Genomic DNA, 25,581 nt, shown 5'->3' with positions numbered 1-25,581 from the left:
TATCTATCTATCTATCTATCTATCTATCTATCTATCTATCTATCTATCTATCTATTGTAATCCCTAGACCAACCAGTAAAAAGTGAAACCAAACCTTGGCTAAAATGCAAAGGAGACAAAATAAAACGCTAAAAATTACTTGATTAAGCCAAAGTGAGGCAACAAGGAGGAACAAACAGATCAAACAAATAGAATACAAAGAATAAGGCAATAGACTTAAAAATCAGCCATATCAATGTATAATATCATTGTAAATTACAGTCAATGTAAATAGGCTAAACCCCTCAGTTAAAAGGGAACGGCTGTCAAGACTGTATTAAAAAAGCACTATCTAACTGTACACTATAAGAGACACATTTTAAGGATAAAGATGAGTTATGTTAAAAATAAAGGAATGGAAAAAATATATACATATGATATACCATGCAAACACAAATCATGAGAAAGCTGGTGTGGCTATTTCAACATCAGACAAAGTAAACTTTAAGACAAGTATTTTCAAAGATAAGGAGCAGGCATTACATAACGATCAGAGTCAATTATTACAAAGACCTGACAATTTTAAATGTACATGTACCTAATCATACAACTTCAACTAAATGAAATAAAAGTTTACAGAACTAAAGACAGAAACAGACAAATCTACAATCACAGGTGAAGATTTTTAGCACTCCGCACTCAATAATTGGTAGAACAGGCAGAAAAATTATAAGGATATTAAAAAATTAAATATATTTGTTTGAGCATTTAAAAACAATAATTAACTAAATTTCACATTTTTTCACATTCTATAGTCCTGTGAAATATAAAAACAGTAACATTTTTGGTTTTGGGGATAAAATGACCCAATACATGTGAAGACCTTAAACAGTACATTATGACATACAGAGCAATCCTTAACAACAAAGCACTCTTTTGAATCATTCTTAGTAATTTTATTCTTCATGTTTTTCTTTCTCTAGTCCTGAGGAACCTATGACATTATTACTAGTCTGGCCTTTGTGTTAAGGTATTTGTCAGCTTTTGATTCTAGTACCAGTATTAAATACCTCTTTAGCACCTTTCAGCTACTCATTCACATGAAATATCAAATCAAATCAAATATCAAAAATCCAATTGTGTGTTGATTCCAAGATAGTGAAGCTTATGGATATCTTTCTTCACAATTTATTTTTTAGAGACTTTGAAAATATCTTCAAAGAGATGGAGGCAGTAATGTCACTCAGAATTTTCCAAATAAAAACATCTTTTGGACTTCATGTCCCTCAGCACATACAGAAAAGAAACTGCACACCCTTCTCCACAATTTCTCTACTCTCACTGATGTCAAGATCCAAGTTGAAAGCAAAGCTAAACTCTCCACTTCACCAATAAAGAGTACCCGAGGCCCTTCCCCTAGACATAAGTAAGTCTAGGGTGGAATCATGAAATCTTTATATAAAATATGTGCCTCCAGTGATTCTTATAAAGAACTGGCTTGCATCTCAACTTGACTTTGGGGTTTTCACACAGATGCAGCCCTGCTACTCATTGGCCACATCATCTTGGGCAAGTCAATTAATATCCCTCAGCCAGTCTCTTATCTATAAAATGTAAACATATCTACCTTGCAGGGTTCAATGAAGCACCATAATGCCTTAAGCCTTATATGCTCAAATCTTTGTTGAGCAATGAATAAGAAAATGTGCATGATGGGCAAGAAACACAAGCATCTAAGCTGTGTGCTTGAGAAGCAGACTCCCTTACCTACTACACTAGCGTCTCCAGTCCTGGCATCTTTCCCTAACTCAAACATTTCCCTAGGCACTGCAAAAGTAAACTGCTAAAGTTCTCCAGACTTGCTGTGCTGTTTCAAGTCTCAGTCCCTTCACTAAGTCTGTTCTATCTGCCTAGCATTTCCTTCCTAAATTTCTCCCCCAACTTCCCGCTTCCAGCCCACCCCTTCACCTAGCTAACATCTACCTTCTCTTAAAAGGCAGGCTCATCTGATTCAGCTCAAATCTGACCTTCTTCAGGAAAGCTTTTCCTGGACACACTCCCTCCCTCATTCAGGTTGTGCCCATGCTGCTCACTGCACCAGCTTCTCATGGGCCCTGGGCTTAGCCTTTTCTCTGGTGCATCATGAGCTCCTGGAGGGCATAGAACATAACAAACACAGACTGGAGCACTTCCTGGCATGAGGCAGCACCCCAAGGCAAACAGGATGAATACGTGGAGTTGGGTAGCTAGCCAGACTGAGACATTACGAAAGATCTTCCTTCAGGTTCTTGGCTGGCCAAAAATTTGACCTGCAACCAAGCAGCCCCAGGATAGGCTTAAGCTGGGGAGGAACTGAGCTCCCGGCCCCCACCAGCAGGCAGCATCAACTCTCCAGTGAAGGAGCTGAGCCAGAACTTAGCCACATTGGGCATTGGAGCCTCCAGTCTCTGTGCAGCCTCCATATGACTGCAACCCCAGCCACATCTGAGAACAACCTCCCAGGAGGCCCAAGCTAGAAACACCTTGTTAAGACCCTCCAAATGTCCACAGAATGTGAAGACAAAAATCTGTATTATTTGAGCCACTAAGTTTTAGTGTCATTTGTTATGCAACAATAGATAATTCAAATTTTACTTCCACTCCTGGTTCTCTTTGCCCAGTTAAGTCCTTTTCTAAAAGCATTTATTTCATAGATTTAAAAAATATCATCACAGTGGCAATGAGAGCCACTTGAAACACAGAGAAAACGTGTTCCAGTTTTCTCTGGCCAAATCCACTAAAGAGACATCAGATTTCTCAGATGCTAAAAATGATTAAAAGATATCCTACATAGTTTTGTTTTCATGAGGTATTAAGATTAAATGGGTCAAATATATAAACCATATAAATAGAGTTGAATGATATAGTGAGGAATAGTTAAATATTCCAAGAGTTCAATTTGTTTCCAAATAGGACCTATTTTAATTATATAATACTCATTTAACTAGATTTCACTTGAAATCCTCATGCCTTTTTTCTTTTTCTTTCTTTCTTTCTTTTTTTTTTTTTTTTTTTTTTTTTTTGAGACAGTCTCGTTCTGTCACCCAGGCTGGAGTACAGTGGCGCAATCTCAGCTCACTGTAGCCTCCATCTCCTGGATTCAACCGATTGTCCTGCCTCAGCCTCCTGAGTAGCTGGAGTTATAGGTGCACACCATCACGCCTGTCTAATTTTTGTATTTTCAGTAGAGACGGGGTTGCACCTTGTTGTCCAGGCTGGTCTTGAAATCCTGACCTCAAGTGATCCGCCTGCCTAGGCCTCTCCAAGTGCTGGGATTACAAGCATGAGCCACCATGCCTGGCCCCTCATGCCTTTTCAAACACGGGTTTTAGTTAACTGAGGGCACTTTTACTTAAGACCTAAGATTAAATTTAGAAATTTTCTTCACTGTATTCCTCCAAAATTAATCAATAGGATCTATATCAATTTTTTTTGTTGTTGTTGTTGAGACAGAGTTTTACTCTGTCGTCCAGGCTGGAGTGCAGTGGCACAATCTTGGCTCACTGCAACCTTCATCTCCGGGGGTTCAATCTCGATTGTCCTGCTTCAGCCTCCCAAGTAGCTGCGATCCCAGGCATATGCCAGCATGCCCAGCTAATTTTTTGTATTTTTAGTAGAGACAGGGTTTCACCATGTTGGTCAGGCTGATCTTGAATTTCTGACTTCAAGTGATCCACCCGCCTCGGCCTCCCAAAGTGCTGGGATCACAGGCGTGAGTCATCGTACCCGTCTTTAACGTTATCTTAAGTAAAAACTGCCCAAGTTGTCTGAGCATAAAGAAGAACATCGACTTACCAACTAAAACAATTACAATTCCTAAGAAAAGAAAACTATTTTGTAAAAATGATAACACCAAAACCAAATTATAATTGAACTGACATTTTAAATATGAAAATCTACACCGATTAAAGAAAAATGCAGAATGGTTGGGGAAAACATACATACACATGGCTTATTAAGCAGAAGTGTTATTTTAAAAATTAGGAACTGCACTGAAGATTCTCAATGAGAAAGTTAAAGCCTGTTGCATCAAAGGTCATCCTCTTTGGGAGAACTTTTACAACCCTTTTTGCCCTTTGCAGCATTTTCCCTGCAAGACATCCACCTTTATAACCTTATGTCCGGGGACACAGACCTAGCACTACACACTTTGCAGATGAGGACTTCATCCAGACAGGCTCAAGATCACCAGGGAACTTGGGGAAAATGCAAATTTCGAGGCCCTCCCCAGACCGCATGAATAAGAAACTCTGGAGCAACTGTAAATTTGCTTGAATTTACAGTTCCTGGTAACTGTGTGCTACAGTTTACAAAGCAATGACCCAGATCCAGGGTTTCTAAAGTTACCTGCGCATCAGCGTACCCCAGGGAGTACCCTGCGCAGTCCCACTGATTCCCACTAGGCAGAGGTAGGCCCAGGAAGCTTTGTGATCCCAAGTGTTCTTACTAGATGGACAGTCTGGATCACTGAAGCAGGTAATCCAGAAGGGCCCTCCCAGGAAGAACTGACATGGGTTATGCCAATTTAGCTCTGACAGTTCTAGTTTGGCTCGGGCCTTTTCCAAGCCAGAGAGAATGGATGACAAAAGCATGATCAACACAAGCAGATGCCACGTCTTAGCGCACAGGCAATCCTCGTTCCCAAGAGGCCCATGTCCCAGTCACTTTCACAGCACAGTGACAGGCATGCCAGCAGAAAAGACCAGCTACCTCACTCCTTCTCTACTCTGCGTACAAGCATTTATCAGTTTATTTTGGTGTTAAAGAGAGAAGTGACCTTATTTTCCAACACTGTGTCCCTGACAATACCCTGAATAGACTCTGGTTGAGTCTACCACAGAGCAGGCTCAGAGCTCCATGATAAAATAAACCCAAAATGAGAAGTAAAAAAGGTGGTGCCAGAAATAGCAACAGCAACTGTAGTTTATGGGTGAGGACGACGTGTCAAGATAAAAAATATCTTGGCTTCAGCATGCAGGACCAAAAGATAACTGTCCAGCCCTACTGCCCCTCTGTGTCCCTGAATACAGGGTCCACTTTATATGGCAGCCCATCCTGGTCTGGGTCATCTGGGACTGCAAATTAAGCTGAAGCCTGCTTCCCCACCACTTTCCCTCATGGGTTCAGCAATGTGGTGAATGCATGTAATTCACAAATCCCTCCACCCCACCAGGCCTTTCCAATATATAAACAGCTATTTACTGAGCCCCAAAAAGTGTGCCAGGCTGAGACTGCTGCCAGAGACAGAACAGCACCCACTCCCCACCATAAGCCCCTGAGGTGCACCCAAAGACCACCATGCGCCCAAAGCTGCCCCTTTCATACTCTTCTGCCAGACTTGACATTTCTTGCGATGATATTGATGATACTCCATCTTTGATACACTTTGGAGAAAGATTCTGTAACAGTAGGCATTTGCCATCTAGTCCAGTAATGACAGAAATGTTTGTTGATAAGTAAATCTCAGCCAGCCTCAGTTCCAGAGACATCACTCAGCCTTTCAGGAGAAGGAGGTCCTAGAGAACACCCATCAGGGGCCTTCCACAGCCCCTCCCAGGTCTGGGGGGAAGGTGAACTTGACAGAAGTGACAGCCCCGGGGGGAAGGAGAAGCTGGGGCCATTAGGAGCCATCCCAGCAGGGAGACACCAGGCTGGGATGGCAAATGTCATGGGAACGCTCACTTCACCTTGCCAAGCTCAGGTGGGATAAGACCTCAGACTCCAGGAAAGGGAAGAACAGACGGGGGAGAACACTGGGACCCCAAGCTATGGAGCCATTCAGTCCCTGTCCCTCATCCACTCCTCCACTCCCCAAACAACCTGAAGAGTACATCTTTGTACTAATGTACCTGTTACTGAAGTGTGACCACAGTAACACAGACTCTGCAGCACTCCTCTGAGGAAGAAATGGGATAACCCCAAATGTCCTCCAGTAGTCCTCCAGGGGCCCAGGGACTCAAAGGGCTGTCTGCCACCACACTTGTGACCACCCAGCGTGCCCGGAGCAAGCCATGTTCATGGCCCAGATCCAGCACCAAATCCCCTTGGAGGTTTTCTACTCAAGGAAATCATTCTTAATATTTTTTTCCCCTAGGACTCAACAAAACCTTTTATTTTGAAATGTGAAAAAAGTGCACAAGTATTTTTTCTCACCTACCAAAATAAATAAATAAAAATAAAAACATTGCCCACTCCTGATTTAGATATTTAATATAAAAGTTTGAATAAGGTCAAAAATAACTTCCATCTTCTAGGTGTAGAGTTTAAACATAACCAACCAAAAATGACATTAAGAAAGCCTTTAGTTTTACCTTAAACCCTGCCTTCTTTCCCAAAAATATGTTAGATATTTCAACAACAAAAAATCAGAGGAAAACAGAAAATTAAAATTATAGTACCTAGAGAAAAGTTAAGCATGTAATACAGAGGTCAAGCTAGAGAAGAAACTAGTCAGAATTTCCTACCAAGCTGCTATGGTTTCACCTCAATTTTGCCTAAGCTGATTGTTCATCTTTCTAATGAAATTACTTGCTTTGCAGGTTTTTTACATATTGCTAAAGGCATGTAAAGTGCAGAGCACACTAGGCAGTAATGCACGAAGTCCTCACAAAATCTCTACCAAAATACAGTGAGATGTCGTGTGGCCATCTCTGGAATATCCTTCAGCTGAAGCAGAGCCTGTGACAGACGTGAGGCCTACTCAGTCATGAAGGTGATTCTGAGGGGGTCTAACATAACTCCTTGCCACCTGGATGCTGTCTAGAGCCACTTACACATACTTGGAAGACACAAGCTGATGGAAGCAAAGCTATGGATGAGCCACCTAAATCCCTGAAACAATCTTCCAGAACTAAATATCATCCAAAAGACCAGGATGGCTAAAGAGTAGAAAGGAGAGCTCTACTGGCAATATTGGTTTGCTGGCGTGGAAGAGACGATCTTGGGCGTGTGTCAAAGGTCTTCTTTCTTTCTTCAAAGACGGGAGGACAGGTTGGGTTTTATTCCTCACAGGGACTGTATCACACAAGAGTCCTACACATGCCACAGGTTTGGAGGGAGCTGAGCGTGTGCACAGTGGGTAAACATATAAGTAACATACATCTCATGTTCACTTTGGGGCAGGGTTTAAGCATTAAAATGAGGTGGAATTTGGCTCTTTATGTCAAAAGGTGAACCACAGGAAACAGAGCTCCTGCGCAGTCTCAAAAGCATGCTGAAACCATTTAATATCTGCAGTTGCTTATTAGAAAAGGATGCTCAAAAGCCCAGCGCTCTATCCAGTTGGAGTTGCAGTGGTCTGGGTGGCAAATCTTTTAGGAGGGGTTTGATAATTTCTACTGTCAGGGAGCTTAGAGCCATAGGAATTTAGAAATTTGCCATGCCAGCCAGGGCTCTGAACCCTCAATCCACAGGCAACTTTGTTTCTTTAACCTTAGGGTCTTTCTTAGTTGAGAAAGGGGCAAACCTTTCAAATCAGAAAACAAACCTCCTCGATTGTAAAGAGATCAGTAGATTCCTGACTCTTAGCTAGAGTTCAAAATGCCTGACCAAAATATACGTTTCTTCACTTCTGCAGGGATGCAGCCAAACAGATACTGTGTAGGCAAAGCTAAATGTCCTTTGAGAAATGTTTGAAGGTCACTCTAGTACTTGGGCCCAGTACACCTCCCAAAGAGCAGCGTCAAGACAATTTTTTCCTGGAAATTTTTCAAAGTAGACATTGCCAAGCTTTCTACCATAGCTGTAGAAAAATCTCACATAAATGAATTTGCTAAGTTGTGAGATATGAACAATTAAAGATAATGATTCTAGTTTTATAACAGTTAAGCCATTCTTTATGGCAGGAGTTAGAAATCAGAATCAAGTGGAATCTTGTCAAACCAGCAGAGCTGGGGGTGATATCCCTGGCCTGGCCCAGCACCCCACACACATGTGCCTCTAATGGTGTACTACTACAGGGACTGTGGTTTCATTTAAGCTGTTTTCCTTCCTCCTAGATGGAAATTTAAGGGTAGGGATGACATCTTATTAATCTTTACTCCCAGCACCTAGCATAGTACCAGGGCACATAAGTACTCCAGAAATGTGTTCAATAAATGAACCACAGATCATTAACAGAATATGGCTCATGGGGCAGAACCTTCTAGAGCACTAAAAACCTGACCAAACCTGATCTCTTCTCAAATGAGGCTAGTGTATGTTTCCTCACATTCCTGAAGCAAACTCTATAGGAAGCAAACTCTATAGGAAGGTGGAGGACAGCTCAGGCTGTTCCTGACACAACCATCAAGAACTGAGAATGGAGACCGGGCATGGTGGCTCACGCCTGTAATCCCAGCACTTTGGGAGGCCAAGGCGGGTAGATCACTTCAGGTCAGGAGTTCGAGACCAGCGTGGCCAACATGGTGAAATCCTGTCTCCACTAAAAAAAAAAAAAAAATACAAAAAACTAGTAGGGCATCGTGTTGCACATCTGTAATCCCAGCTACTCGGGAGGCTGAGGCACGAGAATCACTTGAACCTGGGAGGCAGAGGTTGCAGTGAGCTGAGATCACGACACTGCACTCCAGCCTGGATGACAGAGTGAGACACTGTCTCAAACCGAGTTTCACCAGCTATAGACAGAGCCGTGCCATCAACCACAACTCAATGCTCTCTAAAATCCCTTCGACCTGATCAGAGGACACGTTTCAAATGAGTTACAGAAATCCAAATATAAACCTACAGAAGTGTTCTGATTTTCTAGCCAAGTAACCCTATAAAAAGAAAAAAAAATGAGGTCAGTTTGGCATGATTTGTTCTTAGTGGAATTATTCTTGCTTTTAGTTATTACTACTTTCTCTCCTACAAGTACACAACCATCTGCTTCGCACTATGTTTTAGAATGCTGCCAAGGAGATGGAGCAAAATCAATGAATTACAGAGTCTAGAATGGCACCATCTCATGATAATATAATGTAAGCCACAAATGTGAACCATATATGTTATCTTAAGTTTTCATGTAAACATATTTTTAAATAAAATAGGTGAAGTTAATTTTGATAATATATTTAACCCAATCCAAAATATTACCATTTCAACATGTAATTAATATAAAAATTATTGAGCTATTTTACATTCTTTTCTCAAACTGAATCTTCAAAATCTGGCATGTTCTTACACTTTCAGGCACAATTCATGCCAGCCACATTTCCAGTGCTGGGCAGCCACATGTGTCCTGTGGCTACTACACTGTACAGTGAAGGTCTAGGATCTCTTGGTGCCTTCTGCAAAATCCAGGCATTTACCTCGATCCCAGTGCCTTTTGTGTTCTCCACAAACTCTCAGGTTATTATCAACAGTGGTACTTTGTTCCCATCTGCAAACTCCTTCAACACTCGAGATGTAATCCACCTAAATCTCCAGATACAGACTACTCTCAAAGCAGCAGAGAGGTTTAAGACCGAAGCAGATATTCACAGCACTCCGCTGGCTGGAACGTGACTTACGCCCCTCTATCAAGTCCCACTGTCTAGAGGTCAGGCAGAGATATACTTTATGTCTGTGCATTGAAGTTACTTGAGCATCATAAAGACGAGGTTGTTTCTTTTCTTCTCTTTATTCAGAGGCAGAAAGAGCAGAGAGGAAGGAAAAGATGACCAAGGCCTGAACTAAGGTGGAGGGGTATCCAGAAATAGAGAGGAGCCAGACAGGGGAGGTATTTCAGGGTCAGATAAAGAGGAAAAACTAGGATGAGGGATGTCAACAGGGACTCGGGCTCTGGTGAGCTGCTGAGCATCAGCTGCAAGAACACAGTCTGCGGATACTGGCCTGTCGTCCACCTGCAGTGTGGAGGCCTCTCTCACTCATGGGGCTCATACCTGGTGCTGGCCTTAGCTCAGATGCAGGGGGAAGAATTCATTGAGTCCCCTCCAAAATTACAGATACAGAGGAGGAATCAGTTCTAGTGTTCCATAGCACTGCAGGGTGACTATAGTTAACAATAATTTATTATACACTTTCAAATAGCTAAAAAAGAGGATTCTGAATGTTCCTAATACACACACCAAAAAATGTTTGATGTGCTGGATATGCTAATTACCCAGATTTACTCATAACACATTAGATACGTGTATCCAAATACCAAGCTCTACTCCATGAATATGTACAACTATTAGATGTTAATTAAAAATAATAATTGAAAAAAATGCAGCCGGGTGCAGTGGCTCACGCCTATAATCCCAGCACTTTGAGAGGCCAAGGAGGGTGGATCACCGGAGGTCAGGAGTTCAAGACCAGCCTGGCTAACATGGTGAAACCCCATTTCTACTAAAACTACAAAAATTAGCTGGGCATGGTGGGAGGTGCCTATAATCCCAGCTACTTGGGAAGCTGAGGCAGGAGCATTGCTTGATCCCGGAAGGCGGAGGTTGCAGTGAGCCAAGATCACGCCATTGCACTCCAGCCTGGGCAACAAGAGTGAGACTTCGTCTCAAAAAAAAAAAAAAAAGAAAAGAAAAAGAAAAGAAAATGCAAGCTTTTCATGACTCCTACGCTGTCATTTCATTAGACCACAGAGCTTCAACGAATCTATTAAACATCTATGAGCACAGACAAAAACTGCATTGCTTATAGCTTTAATTGCTACTTTAGGTATGAGAGATTCTTTTTGTTGATAGAAAAAAAAATCTTACAGGAATTTTGTTACGTTACATATAAATATGTAAAGAAGAAAATAAAACCTTCTGACATAGCATTCCATTTGCATTACTCTTTGCTACAAGTATTTCCAGCACCTAGCATAATGCCTAGGTGCCTTACTTAGTCCACTGTGGCTCCTATAATAAAATTCTGTAAACTGGACAGCTTATAAACCACAAAAATTTCTCACAGTCCTGGAGGTTGGAAGCCCAAGATCAAGGCCAGCAGATCCAGTCTAGTGAGGGTCCCCATCCTGGTTCTCAGGTGGCACCTTCTCACTGTGTTCTCACACAGCTGAAGGAGCAGGGGAGTTCTCTGGGGTTTCTTTTACAAGGGCACTAATCCCATTCATGAGGGCTCCACCCTCATCATCTAACCACTTGCCAAGGCCCTACCTCTGAATACCATCCCCTTGGGGATAAGATTTGAATATATGAATTCTGGGGACTCATAAAAATGCAGACCACAGCAGAGGGATGGAAAAGAAAATGGGATGAAACCTCATTTTTCTTCCAAACTAAAAAGACGTATCTTTGTTCCACTGATGCTGCATCACCCATGTCTGGTAGGAAGCAGTGGGACCCATGTGATCCCATACACAAGGTACATGGACAATTTCAACAATAGCAACTGGACTCTAAAGCCATTTCTTAAAAGAGGCAACAGGACATTTCAGAGGGCTCATGAGGACAGAGCACCTGTGAGGGCAGTTCATTTCTCTTACACCAGGCAGTGACTTGGGGTTCAGACCAGAGAAGTGACGTTCTAAGAGACGGCTGAAGGTGAAGATGACATTCCAGCTAAGAGACGAGGCCCAGGGGGCTTACAGTTACCCAGTGCTTCAGGGTGAGGGCTAGGGAAGACTCAACTTCCACCCACCTAGGTAGCAGCATGGTGCCTGGCACATTGTAGGCACTGAAATACTGGTTGGCTAGGAAATGGCAGTGGTGTCAGCAACTAGGGACACCAATACTCACCATATCAGCTGACCAAAATCCAAACTCTGGTTTTGGAAAAAAAAAAAAAAATCAATTAAGCCAGGCCCGGTGGCTCATGCCTATAATCCCAACACTTTGGAAGGCTGAGGTGGGTGGATCACCTGAGTTCAAGAGGCAGAGACTAGCCTGGCCAACATGGTGAAACCCTGTCACTACTAAAAACACAAAAATTAGCCAGGTGTAGTGGCACATGCCTGTAATCCCAGCTACTCGGGAGGCTGAGGCAGGAGAATCGCTTGAACCCAGGAGGCGGAGGTTGCAGTGAACCAAGATCATGCTACTGCACTCCAGTCTGGGGGACAGAGTGAAACTCTGTATCGGAAAGAAAAAAAAAAAAAAAAATTCAATTAAGGGTGGACTTCATGTCCTAACAGTGAAATGTCCTTAGTGAAAAGTTTTACCTTTATTATACTTGGACCCAGCCAGTTTTACCCTAGAAGGTCTAGATAAAACTCTTCCTTGGGGTTTAAAGACCCACAGTCAGCCTACTGAACCCTGCCATGGCCATAGCACTAGGGTTCCGTGGCCACCCACTATTGTCACGGTCCCTTAGGCCTCATCCCAAGCCAGGGTCTGCAGTTGATTCTAGTCTCAAACCAACTCCTGGCCCAAAGAGGGACAGATGAAGAGCCGTTGGAAAGTCTAGAGCATTCTAAACAAGTGAGTCTAAAAGTGAACTCAGAGAAATTATTAAGTTTTAGTTAAATGCAACTGCTCAGTTCTTTACTACTTGAAGCCTAAACTCTCAGAAAGCAAAGCTAAAATTGCACATAAGCAGGAACGCATGAACTATTTCAACCATAAACTGACAGAGCCATCACACAAAGTAGTGCCAGGAAATAGTAAGCAAGATATAAGGATCTGCCTGAATAATAATATTATTGTCATTATTATTACTGTGATTGATTTCACGTGCTAATGGAGGAGAAGCCAGTTGTGAATGATGGTTTCTGAAAAAAAAATGATAGAGAGCCCAGTTCCTTCCTGATATCACCACGTTAGGCAATAAATGGTAGTTACCATCAAATTAAATAACTATCTTCTGTTAATACCAGAAAATGTTATTTTTAAGTTTCAAAACACTTCTTTACCTAGTTAAAATCTGAAGAGTAAATAGGAATGAAACCTCTAAATAAGATGTAATTGTACGAAGTAACTGCCATCACTTTACACCTGAATGTAAGTTTTGCTGGGGATAATTCATAAAATGGAGATTTAGACTTGGTAGAAGTTTAAGAGGTGCTAATGGCTATAACAGTCATCTCCACGTGCACCTTACAAAGACCATATGGATTAGGGAGGAAATGGGTATCAACAACACCACTGTTTTTGTTTCATAGACAATGTTCACCACGGAAAAATACACAGGCATACCTTGTTTTACTGCACTTCACTTTAACACGCTCCAAAGATAATGTTTTTTTTACAAATAGAAGGTCTGTGGCAATCCAGCATCAAACAAGTCAGTCAATGCCACGAGCACGTGCTCACTTCTGGTCTGTGTATCACATTTTGGTAATTCGCACAATATTTTAAACTTTTTCGTTGTTATACCTGTTAAGGTGATCTGTGATGAGGGATCTTCAATGTTATCATTGTAATTGTTTGGGGGCACTATGAAATGTAACCACAAAAGACAGCAACCAACCAATAAATGTATGTGTTCTGACTGCTCCACTGACTGCTGCACCACCCTCCAACCCTTCCTTCCTCTGCTCAGGCCTCCCTATCCTCTCAGACACAACAATATTGATATGAGGCCAATTAATAACCCTACAATGGCCTCTAAGTGTTAAAGTGAAGGGAAGAGTCACACATCTCTCACTTTAAATCAACTGCTATAAATGATTATGCTTAATGAGAAAGGCATGTCAAAAGCCACGACAGGTCAAAACTAGGCCTCTTCAGCCAAACAGTGAACCAAGTTGAGCATGCAAAGGAAAGTTCTTGAAGGAAACTTAAAACTGCTACTCCAGCAAACTCACAAAGGATGAGAAAGCAAAACAGCCTTATTGCTTCTTGGGAGACAGTTTTAGTGGTCTGGATAAAAAATTAAACCAGCCACAATATTCCCTTAAGTCAAAGCCCAATCCAGAGCAAGGCCTTAATTCTCTTCAATTCAATGAAGGCTGAGAGAGGTGAAAGATCTGCAAAGGAATAACTGAAAGTTAGAAGAGGTTGGTTTATGAGGTTTGTTTGTTTGAGATGGGGTTCTGCTCTGTCACCCAGGGTGGAGTGCAGTGGTGCGATATCAGCTTACTGCAACCTCCGCTTCCCGGGCTCAAGCAATTCTCCTGCCTCAGCCTCCCAAGTAGCTGGGACTACAGGCATGCACAACCAGGCCTGGCTAACTTTTGTATCTTTAGTAGAGACAGGGTTTTGTCATGTTGGCCAGGCTGGTCTTGAACAGGTCAGTTCGAGGTCAGTTGGCCTGACCTCAAGTGATCCACCCACCTCAGCCTCCCAAACTGCTGGGATTACAGGTATGAGCCAGTGTGCCCGGTGCTTCGTGAGATTTAAGGAAAGAAGCCATCTCCATAACATAGAAGTGCAAGGTGAAGCAGCAAGTGCTAATGTAGAAGTTGCACAAGTTATCCAGAATATTGACTTAAGATCATTGATGAAGATGGCTACAACTAGACAACAGATTTTCAGTGTAGACAAAACGGCCTTATATTGGAACAAGATGTCATCTAGGACAGGGGACTCCAATCCCTGGGGTTAGGAACTAGGGTGCACAGCAAGAGGTGAGTGGCAGGCAAGCAGTCCATCTTCTGTCAGATCAGTGGAGACATTAGATTTTCAAAGGAGCACAAACCCTATTGTGAACTGTGTATGCAAGGGATCTGGGTTGCATGCTCCTTAGGAGAATCTAATGAAAAATGTAATGAGCTTGAATCATCATGAAACCACCCCCCTTCCCCACCCCATCCCCCAGTCTGAGGAAAAATTGTCTTCCACAAAACCGGTCCCTGGTGCCAAAAATGTTGGGGACCGCTGATCTAGAACTTTCACAGCTAGAGGGAGAAGTCAATGTCTGGCTTCAAAGCTTCAAAAGACAGGCTGACTCTCTCATTAGAAGCTAATGCAGTTGGTAACTTGAAGTTGAAACCAATGCTGATTTACCACTCTGAATGTCCCAGGGCCCTTAAGAATGATACTAAGTCTACTATCCTTGTTCTCTGTACAACAAAGCCTGGATAACAGCACATCTGTTTACAGTATGAGCTACTGAATATTTTAAGACTACAGTTGAGACCCACTGCTCAGGAAAAAGATTCCTTTCAAAATATTACTGCTCAATTACAATGCCCCTGGTCACCCAAAAGCTCTTATAGAGATGTACAAGGACAAAAATGTTGTTTTCATGCCTGCTAACACAACATTCATTCTGCAGCACATGGATCATTGAGTAATTTCAACTTTCAAGTCTCATTATGTAAGGAATACACTTTGTAAGGCTATAGCTGCCATAGACACTGATTGCTCTGATGTATCCGGGAAAAGTAAATCGAAAGCCTGGAAAGGATTCAGCATTCTAAATACCATTAAGAACAGTCATGATTCATGGGAGGATATCAAAACATTAACATTAACAGGAGTTTGGAAGAAGTTGATCCCAACTCTCATAGATGACTTTGAGAGGTTCAAGACTTCCATGAAAGAAGCAACTTCAGATCTGGTGGAAAGCCCAAGAGAACTAGAGTTACAAGTGGAGCCTGAAGATGTGACTGAATTGTTGCAATTTCATGATAAAACCAACGATGAGGAGTTGCTTATTATGGATGAAAAAATAAAAACTCATTTCTTGAGATGGAATCTACTCCTGCTGAAGATGCTCTACTGTTGAAAGGACAACAAAGAATTTAGAATATTACATAACTTAGTTCATAAAACTGTGGTGGGGTTTGAGAAGACTGACTACAGTTCTGAAAGTTGTACCATGGGGAAAGTGCTATCAAACAGCAACACACGCTCTAGAGAAATCTTTGGTGAAAGGAAGAGTCAGTTGATGCAGCAAACTTCATTATTGTCTTATTTTAAGAAATTGCCACAGCTACCCCAACATGCAGTAACTGCCACCCTGATCAGTCAGCAGCCATCAACACTAAGGCAAGAACCTCTAGCAGCAGAAAGAGTATGACTTGCTGAAGGCTCAAATGATCATCAGCATTGTTTAGCAATAAGTATTTTAATTAAGGTATGTACATTGTTTTCTTAGACAATGCTCTTGCACACTTAATAGATTACAATACAGTTTAAGCATAATTTTTATATGCACCCAGAAACCAAAAAATTCTTGTGACTCACTTTATTGTAATATTCATTTTATGGTGGTGGTCTGGAATCAAATCCACGATTTGTCTCCAAGGTATGCCAGTAGATACTGTCTTCATTGTGGATGAACTTACTGTCTTACAGAAGATACACTCACAAAACCAAGAATACACCAAAAATGCAGCAATCAATTGGGTCAATAAAGAAAGTGTTGGTCAGGAAGGAAAAAGTATGATGTTGCTACCACTACTGAGAAAGACTTTGTAGAGGAGCAGACTTAAAAGAAGGGGTACCTGTTGTTAACAGTCTTGGAGTCAGCTCATTTAAACCAACTTGGGAAATATACTTTTACAAAAGTGTTTTAACAAAACCTTACTCTGATTGTATTACATATATGTGATTGTTAATTTTATGTGTCTACTTGATTGGGCTATTGGGGTGCCCAGATATCTTGTTAAACATTATTTCTGGCTGTACCTGTGGGTGTTTCTGGATGAAATCAGCATTGAATTGATGAACTGAGTAAAGGAAATGGCCCTTCCCAATGTGGGTGGGCATTATCCAACCAGTAGAAGGCCCAAATGGAACAAAAAGGTGGAGAAAGATTGATTTCTCTCTCTCTCTCTCTCTCTCTCGTTGCTTAGCTAATATATCTGTATTTTCCTGACCTTACACTGGAACTTATACCATTGGTTCTCCTGGGTCTCCATCTTGGAGACAGCAGACCATGGGACTTCTCAGCCTCCATAATCATGTAAGCCAATTCCTTGTAATAAATCTCTTTTTCTATGTATATTCTATTGGTTCTGGTTCTCTGACTTACACAAGGTATATGTGAATAATTAATACCATTTGGTAAAATTAAAAGTCCTAAGTAAAATGAAGACACTTAAGCATCTCTGGCACAAAATGCATAAAGGTATTAGCTAATGTGCTGGTATGCTTAATTAAAGGGCCCTGTGATTTGGTCCCTTTATGGATAACTCATAGTACCTAAACAGCAGCATGTTTCACACTGAAATTACTCTGAAAAAGGCTTGTGGAGATAGCAACCAGGGATGAACAATCAAAACAGTTTAATCTTGTGACGCTAGTGAATCCTGAAAGGAAAAATACCTGTAAGAAAAATCAAATAAGCAAATCAGGCCACATGAGTTAAAACACATGTCACACTGAGGCAAGGGCAGAGCTACTTCTAACTGGAAAAACAGGAAATGCTATGTACATACTGAACACTAGGCCCTTCACACACACACACACACACCACACACCTGCACACACTAGCTCCATGACGAGTGTGGCACTTTCACTGCTTCCATGGAAAATTCATTTGAAGTCAATTTCCAAAAAATACAGGCACACCATAGATAATCTCTGGCACTACCTAAAAGAACATTTCAACTATCCACAAAATATACATTTATATGACTGTACTACTCTCCACCACCAAGACAGGTACGTACAGATTCACTAAGAAGAACTAGAAAAAAAAAATCTTCATTAAATTAAAGAACTAAGTTACTAGGCAGGCAGTCTATCCTCGCAAAAATTGTGGCCACTTTACCAAAACGTTATAAAACGGTTTATGGTTATACAGCCAGTGCATGTTGCAGGTTGGAACAAAGCCAACAGAAGCTGTGAAGAGCACCCATGACTAGTCATATTAACAACCCACACAATGATTTCTCTTCTTCTGTCATGGTCACTAAACAAGAACAAAATTTATTGGGGAAAAAAATCTGATTTTAAAATCACAACATTCCAATTAATGATCATTTGAAAGGGCACTGACTAGGGATAGATTAAAGGAATTTTTTTCAAATCCCCAACTCACTATACAATGAACGTCCCAATTCACCTTGTTTTAACTATGTGGTAAAAACACACAAGGGTAATCAGGATTCATTGGTACTTTCCAAAATTGCTGAATGCCCAATTTCCAACTGTCTCTTTTTGGCCAAGAGTAGAAACGGTGGCCCCCATGGTAGCCAGAGAAAGTAAACTGACTAACATGTTTGGGCATGTGTGTGACTAAATATATACACACATCCATAAATGTGGAGTGTCTACAAAAGTCTTTGAAGATAAGTCTTTGCATTTTATTCATTAAACTTCACCCAAGGACTGTAGTCAACAAGCAAAAACTGTGCAAGATTAAAAGCCTGAAGAAGAATACACAAATATTCTTATTTATAAAATGAGTATGATTTCCTATTGAAAAATACAAACAGCACCAAAATCAGTGTACTAACAAAAGCCCTTACAATGGCATGTGCTATCACAAGTAACATAAAAGAACTTAGCAGAAACTGAGAGAATCATCTACCATCCATCATCCATCTGGCAGCTTCCACTATACTCAAACTAAATGGAAACACTCCACCCCAACCCCAACTCCCCTGTGGTCCGTAAGGCCCTGCTGACCTGGTTCCTTCGCTGCTATCTCTTGTTCCTCACAAGGGCAGGTTCTGCCTGTCTCAGGGCCTTTGCATGGGCCATCCTCAATGCCCAGAGACCTTGCAAAGGTTGCCTTCTTTTCACTGAAGTCAGCTCTAAAGTCCTCAGTGAAGCCCTCCCAGACCACCAAGCCCAGATGGAAAAGTGGCCCCCATTCTTGACTGCACTTATTACTGCCTTAAATTCACTTTTCATTTATTCATTTCATTTATTATCTATTTTCCCACTTTATACAATAAAGCCTCAAAGAGGAAGGAACCTTGTCTTTCCTGACTGGTGTTTATTCAAAGTCCCTGGCACACAATAAGTCCTCTATCAGTATGTGTTTAATATAATCATCATAGTAGAGGAACTTAGTAAACTATGTTCTTTTGCATCATTACTTATTTTTTATTTATATTACGTTCCAGTTAACGGGACAAAAAAAAAAAAAGATCACTGGTGAGAATGATCGTTTTGAAGCCTATATGTGATTCCTCCCAGAAAATAAAATTTAAAAGATGAAATAAACTTCTAATGGGGCTGTGAGGAAAAAAAAAATGTTTTGCATCACAACACAACCACTCAAAAATTTCCCATATGCCTGTGAATTGTATTTTTAAAAGCCTTATCTGGAACTGGACAATTTCAAAACCCATTGATCTTGCCCTGATGTATAAAACATACCACAGAATTCTTCTAATTCTTCCAGAAACCTGTCTACCAAATGACATACTGTTTCCTTTTGCTTAGGTATTCATTTTTGAACTTCTCTCTAAAGTGTTTACAATTTTAAAGTCACTGATTTAATGGCGGTTTAAAACTGTTTAATCATCCACATGTTCACTATTTTTATCACCAAACATACTGAGTAAAGAAAGTAACTTGCTTTACCTACTAAAGTTTCCTTTAAAACAACAACAACAACAAAAAACAAGGCTTATGTCTTTGAATGCCAGTTTCTTATGGGAGTTTCCTCATGAGACAAACTGTAAAATGTGAAAAACGTAAAAATCTCACTCAATCCCTTCTTCCCATAAGTGTAAGGAAATTTCAGATGTCAAAATGACATAGGCATGATTTAAGTAAATTAATTTTATATTACAAAGGATCATTCAGAAACAAACTAAGGTTGTTTTAAAACAGGATGAAAAAGAAATTCTGCAACAGTGGAGAAGTCTTATATCTTTATTATCTGTAATCGTTTGGATGTTAACATTCACAAAAACTGAAAAACTAAGTTACCTACAATTATTCCCCAAAATTTTTCATACAAATCATCCCATATCTTATCCTTTCAAAGTCTAGTGTTAATGCTACATTTAGCTTCCTTGATAAACATTTTGGGTATAATATGTGTTTTCTTTTGAACAATTCCCAAATATTACATTTTTGTATTTCTATAATGTTTTCAGTACAAAAAAAAGTCACCATTAAAAAAATCAGATTAGGCTCTGCCTAAAGTCTAAAATAAAATAAATGAATATACAGAATGAGGATTTGATTCAATGTTTCCAAAATCATAATCCCCTCTGATGTACTTAAGTGATCAAAATGAATACACTTTCTTTAACCCAAGGGAAAGAAAGTCACTGGGCATATGGGGAGCTGTGGTACTCCCAGATCACCTGAGCGACAAAGTCAAAAACAGACCCAACATTCTTTATTACTTCTAAATCTAAGACATTTTTATCAGAGTCTACATAGTTCAAAGAAGTTAAATGTGCCATCTCTCTCTTCAACCTTCCTAAAACAAGCGATTTTTAACAAGGTATTGTGAAATCTTAAAAGGTTTCCCCTGAAAACTAAAAGTGGTGTACCTTTTCTCATTTTAAACTCTTTGATAATCAAATGCTAACCACAAAATTCAAAGTATGTCAATGAGTTCTAGAGAAGAGATTTGTTGACATCAAACCTGAAAAGTAAGTATGGAACACAAACACCTCCAACAACTGAATGTACAAGGCAGAAGTTACCCCTCCTGGTATGACAGAAAGATTCATGGGGTCTGGAGACACACACACCTTGCCACATATTAGCTATGTGACTCAGACAAGTCACTTCCCTTCACTTGTATGATAGAAAAGGGATAACAGCACCTACTCTCTCTTAGAGGAGAGAACACACCTAACATCAACCATCGAGGACTTTGCTGGTCCCAGAGCCAGCCCTTAGAGATAACTGTTATTATGAACCAGAAAATCCTTTTTCTGAGTGTACTAGATTTCTAGGCTTGGTGTCTGTACTGAATAAAATGGATGTATTTTTCTTGGATGAGTCATGACTTTGCAACACTTCAGTCTTCATCCTGAATATCAATTCTCACTGCATCACACCAGGAAGCAGAAGAATGACGCAAATCAAAGTAAATGAGAATTGGCCCTAAGAAATTGTTTTCTTAAATTCAAGATGCAAGTAGGTTTCTGATCATTTGTTTCTCTCTCCTAAAAAGTTAAGCATGAAAAAAGTTCAGATTAGTTGGAGATACTTAGGCTCGGCTGATCAATCTGACTCTACTATGGGAAAATAAGGTGAACAGTTGCCTAATAATATTTTTACAAGCAATGTTTGTCTAGCACCTAAAATACGATCGCTTTCAGAGAGAAAAATGGTCAATAGTCTACAAATGTTGAACATACAAAGTACAAATTTAAAAACAAACTGTATTCCCAAAAAGATTGTTGGATAGTGTCTAGTTGGTAAGAGTATGTTTTGGGGAGAGCCAACAATGGGATTGCTAAATTAATCCCTGGGATTCTACTAGACCATACATGTGCCTCCTCCACCAGCCTTGTCCACAGCACCATCTACTGCCAAGCCACTGTGCCTACAGCAGTTTTGCTTCTGCAGTGCCCTAAGAGTTAATATCATCCCTTCGCTTAGCTAAGTAAGTTATTTAGGAATAATAATTTTTAAAAAGTCACTTCAAAGTTAAAGGGGAAAGAAGAACATGAAATGAGAGTAAACTCCTGACAATCATTTAAAATATCTAAACAGCAAACACAATCTTTGGTTACTAACACATGGCAAATAAGCAGTTTTAAATAAGTGAGTTTTCTTAGCTTGTTAGGCTATGAATCCTGCTCTAAAGATTAAAGCATGAATAAGAATTAAATGCTCTGCTTGATGTATATACAGTAGACATATGTATCTGTTATCATCTTTTAACACTGTGAGAGTTACTTAACTCTGTTGTACCAATGGTTCTTTCCACTGGGAATTGGAAGTAGGATTCTAAACCTAGAGAACAAGGGAATGCTGGGGAGGTAAGGGATGGAGTTCAGAACCCAGGTCTTCCCTAATGTCGAGGCCTCTCTTTAAACAATTAGGCTCTTAAGGACAACCAGGTCTCCTTATGAAAGGCACCAGGGCATGACTGGGTTCAAGACTGTGGTCTTGCCCTTAGAGATCCACTATGTAAGGAATTAAATCAACCCTTACCATGCATAAGGATACACAGAGGAGCCTGTCAGTCATAGGCAAAATAACAACCCAACCTCAGCCCGGATCTAAAATTAAAACCACAGACTTAAAATAGATCACGATTTAACAGATCAGAATTTTAAAAATCAAAACAGCCATTTTCCAACCAGAAAAAAACACATAGCTTGATAAGAAAAAATAAAAGTAATACTAGCTGACACCTAGAATTATATGCAAGGCACTGTTCTAAGCACTTTATGTCAGGCTGACAAGGCACCAACCACCTCTCTGTTCAATCAGTGACTTTACAGTGTACTAATCTAGAGTAATACTACAGATTCAATACCGTAGGGTAAACCAATGGGATGTTATCAGTGAAGGATTCTAGTTTACCATTAACTCACCCTTATTCTAGAATAACTATGCTTAATAAATAGCTTACCTGAATGACCAGGGGTTGTGATGTCACAAAAATGAGCACAAGAAATTAATACAAGTATCTTCCCACAAATGACTACGTGTAAATTGGGGGGAAAATACTAAATAAATACCTTCTTCACCAACAAAGGAAACGAAGAAAATGGAAGTCCTACTATTCATATTGCAAAAATGCTTATTCTACTATCATATTCCCTTTTGAGAAATAGACCAGTTACGCCAGAAGTGCAGTATTGTCACAGATGTGTGCCAGATTTTGCAGAGGAGATAAGTTGGCTGCGAGGAAGAACCCAAAGTTTGCCGATTTTTTAGGCAGGAAAGAAAGCCTGCGCGTGTGTGTGTGTGTGTGTGTGTGTGTCAATAAATCTAACAACTCGAAAGGGTTAAAAAGCCGGGCACCAGGTGTTTTCTTTCCACTTTCCAGAGTAATTTAAGCACATTGCAAAGTTATCTCCCCCTTCCCCATGAGCCAGCTTAGGGGAGACCTGTCACTGCCATGTACACTGTGCAGCTCCAGCTCTAAACAATAGGAGGGCACCAGGCTGGGCAGCAGGCATCGCGGCTTCCCACAGCCTGCATGGGCTTTGTTGCCAAGTTATGAGCTCCACTGGGTGATGGAGGCACGAGTGAGCCAAGGAGAATTTAATTCTATTTCAAATCTGTATGCTTTCAAAGAAAATAGAGATAATTGAGGCCACAGGAGGAGCTGGAGGGGGTAACCAAAAACAAACTTTCGGAACCTCAGAATCCACATTTGTAGCAGTAATTCCCAGACAAGGATTAGGTGGTATTGATATTCTCGAAGTATTTAACACTGAGATTAGAGACCATTCAAGGAGCGGTGGCCGAGAGGAGTCCCCATCCTTCGTAGTCTCACTCCTCCAGCAACAACCGGCAGACGCGCTTTCGGAGCCCACCTCCGCTCCGCAGCACGGCCAGTTTCCCCCAGCCCTGGCTCCAACCCCGGCTCCAGCCCCGGCCCCGCGCCCGGCCTCCTAGCCGAGCCCAGGACTTGCAGCCAAGCCGAGCGCAGAAGGGGCGCGGGGTAGGCAGCGGCGCTGCGCCTCCCCCGGCGGCCCAGAAAGCCGGCCGGGGTCCGCCTGGGCCAGTGAGGCCGGGCTGAATGGAGACCCGGGCCGGGCGGGGAAGCTGCAGACTCAAAGCCGGCTTAGCTCCGCGCCGCCCGGCCGCGCGCAGCTCTCGCATTGTCCGCAGTTGGGGCGCGGCGCGACCACTGAACCCGAATCTCAACCCCAGCCCAGCAGTCTCTCTCCCGGCCCCCCACGGCCCAGTCTTACCTGGGCCGCGCACCCCAGTCCCTGGCGGTGCGGCCCGAGCCGGGCGCCAGGCTCCCGGGGACTGCGAGGAGGGAGAGTCGGGGCCCGCGAGGGACGGAGGGCCGAGAGCGGGCTGTAGGGGCCGCCGAGTCCTCACGGTCACCGTCGCGGGGCCGCTCGTAGAGAGCAGACGGGGCTGGCGGAACGGGCCCAGGACGCGCGACCGCGGAGGGCCCGGCTGGCGGCAGCCGCGATGGATCGGTCTGCACCGAGTGGGAGGGCTCAGGCAGGCTTCGCCGGAGAGCGAGGGAGGGAACTTGGAGCCAGTTGCTGTGGCCGAGAGCGCGTGTCCCTGAGCCAGTGTACACGCCCCTCGTGCGCCCCGCCCCGCCTCCAGCCCGCCCCCACCCCACCTTCCGGGTCCCCACCCCTCTCGCACCTCCGCTCCAAGCCCTGCCTCTCTCCCAACATCTCCACCCGGCTGCTGATGTCCACCCCACCCCTGCACTCGGTCGGCGACCCCATTTCCTCCCCCTCCCCCACCCCCATCTATATCCGCACGCAAGCACCCCCACCCTGCTCCCACCCGGTGATACCGCTGGATCTCTGACTGCCACCCCAGTGCAGATAGCTCAGCTCTGTAGACTTAGAGCCTGTGTCCTGAATATGATAACCCCACTTAGTAGTCAAGCCACCCAGACGTCTTGGTTCTTGACATTTTCTGTTTACTAACTTTCATATACTCCGATGGAGCGGTCTAGCTTAATTTCTGAAGGCATTTTTAAGACTTCAAAAAAAAGTTTGGAGAAAATAGTAAAAAAATAACAAAAAATATCAAGCATGATGTACTTACCCCTGAAATGTGGGCCAGCTGATGTTTCAAAATGAAACGTTTTGGGGTGCATCATTATAAATCGCCTAATATATTATTTAAGAATGCTTTCTGCTTAGATTTGCTTAATAACTTGGTTGTTTCATGAGAGGAGTTGTTTTAGGAAGACTAAAAGCATTGTAATTTAATTTTGCTATTGGGAAGTCTAAAAGATAAAATCTATCTTTATCAAAATGAATTTGAATGGAATACGGACTCACAAAATAATTGTTTCTTCTAGAAAATATTTAGCAAGGATTCAAGGATTTCTTTTTAATCTCTAGTACATTGAAAATACAATTTCACTCATCACCTTTTCTCAGAAAGATCGTTTTATATTTAAAGTGTGCTTCAATTCAATGAATCTATTGTTTCATAATAGTTAAGAAGTTGCCAACTGAATAAAACTCAGACTTTATAATAAGTTTTTTTTTCTATTTAAAAGACTACCATTTTAACAAAGAGACATGATACTGGGATTTAAATGGAACTTTCCTTTGGCGTACTAATACATTCCTTGTGATCACAGATTACGCTGTGGTCTCCATTAACTCCAAAAGTCACATAACGGTAGAAAGAAATTATTTTTCATCATTCCCATAGCAAATGGAACCAACTTCTCTCACTCTCAGGTATACTTTTTTTTCTCCCACTTCTTTTTCCCAATCCCTTCCTTTTAGCAATTTCCCCCTCCCACTGGGTGTGACTAGCCCACAGACCTTCCTGACATTGTGAGGGATATGACCCAGGACAGCCAATTAGAATATCCTCTGGGAACACAGGAGGAGGGTCCTTTCCCTGACTCACAGGGCAGCTCCTGAGACCATATCATATACGCGTGAGGCAGCTGGAGTCAACTTACTAGAGAATAAAACAAAACCAGAAAAAAGCCAAACTGAGCAATGGAGACAGAAAAGAGCCCTGATGACACCAATGATGATCTGAAGACAGCCACCTCTAAAACCAGTCAAATCCTGAACTTCTGAAGTAATGCACCAATAAATTGTCTTTCTTGCTTATGCCATTTTGAGTTAAGTTTCTTTCCAGAAGTCTCACTTATAAAGTCATAAAAGATGCCCCTATGATCCATGCTTTGAAAATCAGGAATGTAACCAAGGACTTTTAGCTTCTTTTTTTTTTTTTTTTTTTTTTTTTTTTTTTT

General features: G+C 41.7%; 1 protein-coding gene across 1 annotated transcript in view; it reads right to left on the bottom strand.

Annotated features, from left to right (window-relative positions):
* Positions 1–23,852, bottom strand: part of FAM110B (family with sequence similarity 110 member B) — a 153,039-nt gene extending 129,187 nt beyond the window's left edge. The window contains exon 1 of the mRNA XM_023222423.2: positions 23,570–23,852. The gene's annotated coding sequence lies outside the window, so the exon portion shown is untranslated. The remainder of the gene's footprint in view (positions 1–23,569) is intronic.
* Positions 23,853–25,581: the final 1,729 nt, after the last annotated feature.

The sequence above is a fragment of the Piliocolobus tephrosceles genome, chromosome 7 (genome assembly GCF_002776525.5).
Source record: "Piliocolobus tephrosceles isolate RC106 chromosome 7, ASM277652v3, whole genome shotgun sequence".
NCBI classification, from domain to species: domain Eukaryota; kingdom Metazoa; phylum Chordata; class Mammalia; order Primates; family Cercopithecidae; genus Piliocolobus; species Piliocolobus tephrosceles.
Note: the sequence above shows the minus strand (reverse complement) of the source record. Positions and strands in the feature narration are given on the sequence as shown.